Source organism: Podarcis melisellensis (genome assembly GCF_964234715.1).
Source record: "Podarcis melisellensis genome assembly, chromosome: 3".
Lineage (NCBI taxonomy): Eukaryota > Metazoa > Chordata > Lepidosauria > Squamata > Lacertidae > Podarcis > Podarcis melisellensis.
Window position 1 is genome coordinate 90,357,032 of NC_138530.1, and position 9,867 is coordinate 90,366,898.

General features: G+C 45.8%; 1 long non-coding RNA gene across 1 annotated transcript in view; it reads left to right on the forward strand.

Moving 5' to 3' along the window:
* Nucleotides 1–3,000, forward strand: part of LOC309367407 — a 368,756-nt gene extending 365,756 nt beyond the window's left edge. Inside the window, exon 3 of the long non-coding RNA XR_014167142.1 lies at nt 2,973–3,000. This is a non-coding gene — a long non-coding RNA (uncharacterized lncRNA). The remainder of the gene's footprint in view (nt 1–2,972) is intronic.
* The last annotated feature ends 6,867 nt before the right edge of the window (nt 3,001–9,867 follow it).

The following is a 9,867-nucleotide window of genomic DNA, read 5'->3' on the forward strand; positions in this document are numbered from 1 at the left end:
GCCCTGGGGCTGCTGAGGGTAAAATAAATAATGCACCCCCCTCCCCAAATTCCCCGAGCCTCTCCAGTTGTGTACATCCGTCTTTCGCCCCCCTCCTTGGCTTCCGACATTGTATATGAATCCTGCACAACGGTTGCAGGACAGAGCAGCTTCGCTCTGCAAAAGGCGACCCCTCGCGGATGCAGAGAGAGAAGCAAGCATTCTGAACAATATCCGAGCGTAGGCAAACGTATTACATGTATGACCTCACCCAAGCTAGGTAAACACTGCGCGAGCAAGAAGTCCCGTTCTCCTTTTTTTTTGTTTGTTTAATTTTCGTTTATTTATTTAGATTATTTACAACCCGCTTTCCGAATGGAATTCGCCAAAAGGGCACGTGCGTCTGCACACGGAGACAAACAGTTAAAAGTGCAATAAAATCAAATGGCAAGATAAGAGAAGAGGCAAATTGGAAGCACATGACATTAGAAACTACTGCTTCAAAAGAGAACACTCACCTAAGGTTAGAATCCTGCAGAGGCTTATTCGGGAGTTAAGCCCCACTGAAATAAGGCGTCTCCTTATTAGCCATATACAGTGGTACCTTGGGTTAAGAACTTAATTCGTTCTGGAGGTCTGTTCTTAACCTGAAACTGTTCTTAACCTGAAGCACCACTTTAGCTAATGGGGCCTCCCGCTGCTGCCGCGCTGCCAGAGCACGATTTCTGTTCTCATCCTGAAGCAAAGTTCTTAACCTGAAGCACTATTTCTGGGTTAGCTGAGTCTGTAACCTGATGCGTATGTAACCCGAGGTACCACTGTATAGGGTTGCCATGTAACCAGGATATGTCCTCTTTTTCATGGGCAGAGTCGTCATAGCGATCCATATTTAAAAGCAGAAGTTGGCCAACGTGTCCTCTTTTTTGCTCTTGAAAATGTGGCAACCCTAACAGAATTCTGCGGTACCAAAAGAAAAAAAAAATCCTGTAGTGGAAAGTGAATTCACTAGCTGGGGTTGGGAGCAGCACACACAAAAAAGTATGCCACACATAGGTGCCAACTCTATGGGGCCCTGGTTCTTTTGGCATCCCCAATGACATTTTTAGCCATCCCCCATAGCAGGTGGTGCTGTGGGTTAAACCACAGAGCCTAGGGCTTGCCGATCAGAAGGTTGGTGGTTTGAATCCCCGCAAGGGGGTGAGCTCCCGTTGTTTGGTCCCAGCTCCTGCCCACCTAGCAGTTCGAAAGCACGCCAGTGCAAGTAGATAAATAGGTACCACTCCAGCGGTATGGTAAACGGTGTTTCCGTGCGCTGCTCTGGTTCGCCAGAAGCGGCTTAGTCACGCTGGCCACATGACCCGGAAGCTGTATGCCGGCTCTTGGCCAATAAAGCGAGATGAGCACCGCAACCCCAGAGTTGGTCACGACTGGACCTAATGGTCAGGGGTCCCTTTACCGTTACCTATATATTTTCTGCAAGTTGGCTCCTCCCTTGGGTAGCCACCTCCTGCCACCGCCACCCAACCACCCTCTTTCCCCATCTTGCTTCCCAGCTTTTGGCACCATTTCTGAACACACCTGAGCTGGGGCAGCTGGGGAGAGGCAGGTCAGCCAGCCAGTAGGAGAGGCCAGCAGCTGGGTTTGGGGTGGGGTAGCTGAGCAATCCGAAACTTCTTGTATCTGGGCGAGGAGAAAGAGGCTAGTGGGTGGGCAAGAAGGGGAGGGTAGTACACTCCACAGAAGTGCAGGGAGGGGGGCAATATTTTCTTCCAGTTGGCACCTATGATGCCCGAATATCCTCAGTTGCAGATTTTAGGTGTGGGAAGGAGTATATCACAAATTGTCTCCCTTAGGTATTCTGGGCCCAGACAGTACAATGCTTCAATGGTAAAATCCAGGCAACTTGAATTCAGCCCCAAAACAAATCAGCAACGAGGGGAACTCAAGGAAAATAAGTTCTACATGCTCCCTAGATGTAACGCTGAAATTGTTGCGTGCTGAGCAGGTTGCAGGTTCCAAACAGCCTCCAAGGGCAGCCCCTCGTGTAGTGCTTTACAGTAGTCCAGCTGGAAGATTTATCGGGCACACACTGGCTTTAATACCTCAGAAAAGGCATAGCTACCTAATGAACAGAAGCTGGCCATTCAGGATGAGGCTTGGGTCCAGAAACTTCTGTTTGCTGGATCTTTGAACTTTCAGCTCTAGTTGAAAACATCCCTCTTTTTTTTGTTTTGCTGAAGCCATGCAGAAAATCTGGCATTGGTGGTGTGAGACTTGACAGGTGCTCCCGTCTGTTGTATGGCTTTGTCTTGTGTTGCACAAATGGAAGGAACATGATGTGGGTAGGCTGAAGGCTTCATTAACTTCTGTACATTTGCCTGTTCCTTGGTTTTTCAAGCTCGTGAGTCAGACCGAATGCTTGCGGTAATCAAATTTGGCTCCCATACTTCTTTATCCTCGGTTTCTGCCTTGCTCGGTACCATAACAAAACAAAAAAAATCACATTGATGCTACAACCTCAAATCTACATGGGAGTTTGTTTCACTGACAGCCACCTGCAGCTTTGAACGTGTTTCTTTTACTTACACACCCAAGTTTTCTTTGTGGATCAGAAGGGAAATTTTCAGTCTCCCGGTCGCATGCTGAATTGATTTCTGTTCCTGCCCCCTCCCCTTTGTTGAGCACACAAGCTTCGCTTAATGATGGGTTCTCTAGGTACAATTGTCAAAACCATTATGTAATTGAAGTAACTCACTCCATGCATCCTAGCTTCCCAGCACTGCACAGAAATGGCCCATAGAAGCCGTCTGCATCCTGATTACAAAGGACTTGAGTCTGAATGCTCGCCGGCTTCAGCAAAGCGATCCGGGAGCAGGGCTTCTGCGGAGTTTGGGATTCAGGTATTACAATTTGCTCTCAAAGCGCCTGTCATCTGATGCATATTGAGAGTGCAAAAGTAATAATAATAATTCTCTTTCATCTGCAAAAAAAAGTAACCGTATTTTTCGCTCTATAAGACGCACCAGACCACAAGACGCACCTAGTTTTGGGAGGAGGAAAACAAACAAAAAATTCTGAATCCCAGAAGCCAGAACAGTAAGAGGGATTGCTGCACAGCGAACCCTCTTGCTTTTCTGGCTTCTGGGATAGCCGCGCAGCCGGTATTCGCTCTATAAGACGCACACACATTTCCCCTTACTTTTTAGGAGGGAAAAAGTGAGTCTTATAGAGCCAAAAATATGGTATTTCCTGTTATCGCAACGGGTGGTACGTATGCAGGCAAGGAGAAGTTGTACATTGCGACGACTTTGAGAAGTTGTCGTATACGTCTTGAGTGTTTAGTGGATTCCACCCAGGGAAAGCCAAGCCACCCAACACCAGGAACAAGTCCTAATACATCTCCTGGAGGTATTTAAGCAGAGGATGCATCAAGGATGCTGTAGTTGCTCCCTGCATTGGAGATCCTGCATTATTGCATCGAATGACCTCCAGGGCCACTTTGAACACTGAGGAGTCTAAACTCAGCATAGTATTCTCTCCCATAGGAGTGAATAACATCCGTTCACATGGGATCAGCGTTCGAAACTGACCCCATTCTTCTAGGCGTGATTTGCAATGGGGAATTTCATTAACGTGAGCAGTGTCTGAGCTCTGGGTACCTAAGGTTTCAGATTAAAACTTCCACTGCTGGAAGGAAAGGGGGACCTTTTTCTGCCTCCCTACTTCCAGCCACTCTCCAAGGGCTGGGGAAGAGGCCCTCATAAGAATATTAGGAACGGGTGGGCAGGGGAAGCATGGCTTTGTTTTTTGCAGTCTTCAGATGAGGACTAGGCCATGTGAAAAATGAACATAAGATTTTAGCTGCAGTTCATTCATTTTCAGCTTTGTATTCTTGTTATATATAAAAAAACACAGATTCCGTTGCGGCACTCATAACCTAAGTTTAAGGTCTCCTAACCTTCATACCTCAGTTTCTAACACTGCATAGGATGCCATTGGAATGAGGCCTAATATTACTTTATTCCGCCTGGCCATTAAACACCAACATTGTTATCGTCTATCTTCTCTTACTCCATCTGCGTAGTCCCACCTTGGTTCCAAGTGACACAACATTCTGAACTAAGCTTTGCCTAAACTGGGAGTTGGGTTCAGAGAGCCACCTCTGAACCGTCACCATCCGAAACTTCAGGCCAATCAACAGGAGAGGAGTATGTTCCTAGGCATGTGCAGAATACACATATTTTCTGCTGCTCCAGAGGGTAGCACCTGAACCAATGGATTCAAATTTCAAGAAAGGAGATTCTGACTAAACATTAGGAAGAAGTTTGTGTCGGTGAGAGCTGTTCAAGTGCTCACTGAGGTCCAGTGCTAAGGGCCTTCTGGCGGTTCCCTCACTGCGAGAAGCCAAGTTACAGGGAACCAGGCAGAGGGCCTTCTCGGTAGTGGCACCCGCCCTGTGGAACGCCCTCCCATCAGATGTCAAAGAGAAAAACAACTACCAGACTTTTAGAAGACATCTGAAGGCAGCCCTGTTTGGGGAAGCTTTTGATGTTTGATGGACTACTGTATTTTAATATTCTGTTGAAAGGCACCCAGAGTGGCTGGGGAAACCCAGCCAGATGGGCGGGGAATAAATAAATTATTCGTATTATTATTAAACAATGGAACGGTCTCCTTCCGTGGGGCGGGGTGGACTCTCATTGGTTGAAGGTTTCTTTAACGGAAGTTGGACGGTCGTCTGTCAGGGATTCTGTAGCCATGTTTCATGTATTCCAGGGGCTGGACTAGACGGCTTTGGTGGGTCTCTTCCAACTCACAAATTCTATGTAGAATTTTGTGGGGTGCTCTCCCCAGGGAGGTTCACCTGGCGCCGGTGGCGGAGCAAGGTGGGGGGGGCGAGCTGTCGGAGGAAGCTGCGCTGCTTAGCTGGCTGCATTCCCCCCCCTTCCCCCTTCGTTTTGACAGTTGGAGGAGGCTGGGGAGTTGCAGGCGGACAGCACACCGTATGTCCACCAATGGCGGCTCGCTCCGCCCCCGGCTGCAGGATGTGCGCATGGCAACATGCACCCGAGTGGCTATTCCACGCCTGGGGGGGCACCCTCTGCGCCCTGCCCCCCTCGGGAGCACGCCCACCCTGGGCAGCGCAGGCATATACTCCGCAGCTGTCTGGCGCCTTCATTATGTTGGTTTGTTCTTACTGTATTTTTATTACGTATTTTGAGTTTTTTCTATATTGCAATTTTATGTTGTCAAATACCTTGACATCTGCAGGTATAGGGCAGTACAGTGGTACCTCGGGTTACAGACGCTTCAGGTTACAGACGCCGCTAACCCAGAAATAGTACCTCAGGTTAAGAACTTTACTTCAGAATGAGAACAGAAATCGTGCAGCAGCGGCAGCAGGAGGCTCCATTAGCTAAAGTGGTACCTCAGGTTAAGAACAGTTTCAGGTTAAGAGTGGACCTTCAGAACGAATTAAGTTCTTAACCCGAGGTACCACTGTATAATAATAATAATAATAATAATAATAATAATAATAATAATAATAGGCTTTATAGAGACAAGTAGAGTCTGCAACAAAATATTGCAGTGTGGAGTCTGCAACAAAATGTTGCAGTGTGGCCATTCCAGTCTCCATTCCAGTCTCTTCTCCCCTCACCCCAGTTTTCAATCCTCCCACCTTCAAACGTCAGCATGCTGTAGCCACTGAGGACCAAGCACACACCTACCTAAAAAAACAAACCCACAATCCAGTGCTGCTCTGGTGTTGAGAAACAACACATCAGGATTGTTTTTTCAAATCAGCCCTTTATAAATGTCCAGATTGGATATGCATGGGATATACCAGTAGTACAGACTAACCCTGAGCAAGTCACCGTAGTCTCTCATTGGTAGCAGATGACTTGTGCAGAGCAGCGGAATCCCCCCCCCCCACGTCATTGAGATGATTCCTATTATTTCAAACGAGAGGTTGAGGAAGTAAATTTCTCCAGCAGCTGTCCCTAGAATTTGCCTTATTTTACATAAGTTTGCCAAGAAAGAAAAAAAGAATATTCTCCAAGTATTTTTCTGAAAATAAAAGCACATTTCTCCACAAGAGAAATGGTACTCCCCCAAGAAAACACACTACATAATGCCATTATAATATAATATAATATAATATAATATAATATAATATAATATAATATGATATGATATGATATGATATGATATGATGATATGATATGATATGATATGATATGATATGATATAATATAATAATATAAATAATGCCTAATGCCATAATATTCTTAAAATACCCAATTCAGATTTCATTTTTAAGTCTTCTTAATTGCAAAGTGAACCATGGGTATCAACACCTTTTTTTCTTTTCTAAAACTACAAATTAAATTGTATTCAGAAATACGTTCCTCCCCGAGTCTTTATGATTTATTTGTAAAACCTATTTAAAAAGCTGGGTCTAATATTTCTCCTCCTCAAAGTAGCCAAGGACTACTTGAAAGCGTAATCCCAAAGCGTAGATGGAAAAAGGCTTAAAAGGAAGGATTAAAAGCAAAAATCAGCTTTAAGCCAATAATATGTTTTAGGAAATATTTTTCGTAGTAGCGTTCAAGATTCTGGGTTTGCATTCCTGATGGGATGGGGAGACGTTTGCAGCAGTCTTTAATCCCTTGTGAATGCCAGGAAATAAATAACGTCAGAATGTGCAAAACTGGGCGGAAATCAGAATTATTTTTATGCTCTTCAGCTTTAGTCTGACTTGGGACTAATGAATAGAGTATGTTGTTGCTGTTGTTGTTGTTGTTGTATTTGTACTGAGCCCCAACCACTCTAGGCAGCTTAGACCTGCAATTTTACTCCCCACTCCCTATACGTTTGAACGTAAGAGCATGAAAAGAGCCCTGCTGGATCCAGCCAAAAGTGCATCTAGTACAGTGGCCAACCAGATGGCTATGGGAAGCCCAAATCCAGACCTGAGTTGCAAGTGGCATTAAAGATAGTGCACAGCTAATGGCTAGTAGGCACTGATGGTCGTGCCCTCCATGAATGTGTCTAATCCTCTTCTAAATCCATCCAAATTGGTGACCGTCATCGATTCTAGGAGGGTTGAATTCTCACATTTCCCAACAACCGGTATTAAGAGGCATAGTGCCTCTAAAACTGGACCTAGTCATCCTGACCAGTAGCCACCCTTGATAATGTTCACAAATTTGTTCCATCTCCTTTCAGTTTTCCAAGCTGATGACCTTCGTTTCATAGTTTGGCTATGCTCATCCCCACTCCTATTTCCCTATCTGTTATGTACTGAGCTTGGATCCTAGAACAATTGGCAGGTAGGATCCTAGAAGACAGCAACCTGATTGGTCTGCAGGAGCTGCCCAATCAGGCTCCAGGAGGAAGTGAATGAACAACCTGATTGGTCTGCAGGAGCTGCCCAATCAGGCTCCAGAAGAAAGTGAATCAACAACCTGATTGGCCCGCAGGAGCAGCCCAATCAGGCTCCAGGAGGAAGTGAATCAGCAACCTGATTGGCCTACAGGAGCAGTCCAATCAGGCTCCAGGAGGGGAGTTGAATCAGCCAATCATGCGGGACCCATTCTGTAAATAATGTATACAGTATATAGCCAGACATTTTGAGGGGAAAGCACTCACTCACTGTGTACCATGAGCTGAAATAAAGAACATGAAATCAACACTCAACTCTGAGTATATTTCACCATCCATATCTTTTTCTTCCCTCCTCTTTCTCTTGTTTCCCTCTCGCCACCTATGCCCACTTCTCTCTTTCTGGCCGCTGTCCTTCTTTTCAAACTTCTCCCACAATTCCCCAAGTGGGGAATGCAGTTTTGTGCTATGACAGACATATATATAAGCCTGTCTTCATTAGCCGCCAGCCCCCAATCTCAAATATTTCCAAATGGCATCAATAGAGGGGGAGGAGGGGGGGATATCCCCACTGAGAGTGGGCTTCAAGCATGAATCCTTTAGCATTTGCTTTCGGAATCTGCTTTATGTTTGAGGTGGAAGGCTTTCATTTCCTGCATCTGATACTCATTTTCGAACATAAGCTGAAAGGAGGATTAACCCTGAAAGCATTCGCAGCTCTGGACATTTAGGATGGTAGCCCCCAATGGACGCTACAGAGCATGCACTGTAGACTTGAGAGCCCTAGGTTCAGATACCGCTTTCAGCTATTAAAACCTCGGACTTGGTAGTCTTGAGGTCCACAGGCTGCTGAGGAGGTAGAATAGACCGTGGCACTTTAGGCCGCAGGTGGCGGGCGCCATTTTTAAATTCTGCTGTCCATTTGAAACCAGGGGTCGAAGCAGCTGCCTCAGGCAGCAGAATCCCGTGAGGCAGTGCTTCTGCAGACACCCCACCCACGCCTGCCATCGCTGCCAGGGTTACGCAACTTCTGGCAAGATCTCGTCATAATCTCGCGCGCCCCTGGTAAGCGAGGTTTGGCAGTGAGCGGCACCTTCCTGTTTCGCCTCACGCAGTGAAACAGGACAACAAGGTGTCACCTGTTCAAAACTCCCCACAAATAGTACCACCAAGTAGGAAAGGGAATTTACACCGCATCTATATCTATATATCTTGGGATGGTGTGTTTTTAACGTGAGGAGACGTTTCAAAATGGCGTGCCCCACTTGCAGCTTGAATATGGGTTGCCATATTTTAAAAAGTAAAAGCCAGGGCACCCTGAAAGTTGTTGAGCTTTTTAAATAAAGACCCCATTTGTTTTTGTTGTTGTTTGTTGAGGAGATCACCTAATTTGTCAAGCTTTTCTAGGGAAAACACAAAAGTTCTTGAGCTTCTTTTAGTAATTGCTACAAGAATATTTTAGTTTGGGAGCATTTCTTAAACATTTTCGGCACAATTTTGCCCCCGTTGTCAGTTTTCCAGGGCATTTGTCTGATTTCCAAAAAATTATCTAAGACACCATTTTTGAAGCCCTATACCAAGCTCGAGTGGTACCTCGAGTCACAAACGGCTCAGGTTACAAATGCTTCAAGTTACAAACTCTGCTAACCTGGAAGAGTTACCTCGAGTTGAGAACTTTGCCCCAGGATGAAAACAGAAATCGTGTGCCGGCAGCGCAGCGGCAACAAGAGGCCCCATTAGCGAAAGCACGCCTCTAGTTAAGAACAGTTTCAGGTTAAGAATGGACCTCCAGAATGAATAAAGTTCGTAACTAGAGGTACCACTATACTTTATCCCTCTGGACTCTACTTCCTCATCCACAGGCCTCGTTACCGGCGGAAACCCTTAGCTTCAGTTTGGGTCCAGTGCAGACCTCAAGGGCGGAATATAGATGACCATACAGATGCCTCTGAGCATGTGCAGAATGCCGTTCCTTTACTATAAAGCAACCACAGCCAAGCTCCATGCATTAGACATACAAGAGGCTCTGATTTCTGGACATGTCTCTTTTTTAAAGAAATTGGTCATTGAAGCATCTGTCTCGGGAGTTTTTAAGACTGCGTCTTAAGCAGAAGCTCCTGGGAGCAAGTTTCACAGAAATCAACAAGAGTCTTGCAAATGTGTTCAAACTTCAGGCACAAGCTGCGAGTTCTGTCAAAAGAGAGACTGGGGGAGACGGAGAAATAAATAGATACCTCGGAACAGTAGTGTAAACAGATGTTGATCCCTTGAAACTCACCTAGCTTTCTTCCCCACCCTCTTTAGTCTGACTGAAGCTCTTGACTTGGCCTGGTTCCATTTGTAACCATGGGCCAGAACTTGAAAGTTATTCCCTCTGTTTGTTCTTGTTTTACATGCAGCAGATAGAGCTGCACTGATAAGCTCTGGAACGTTCTTCAAAGGTTCGCCATAAAAAAAACCCTCTGTTAACAGCAAAGGAAACAGCCTCACACTTATTGCAGC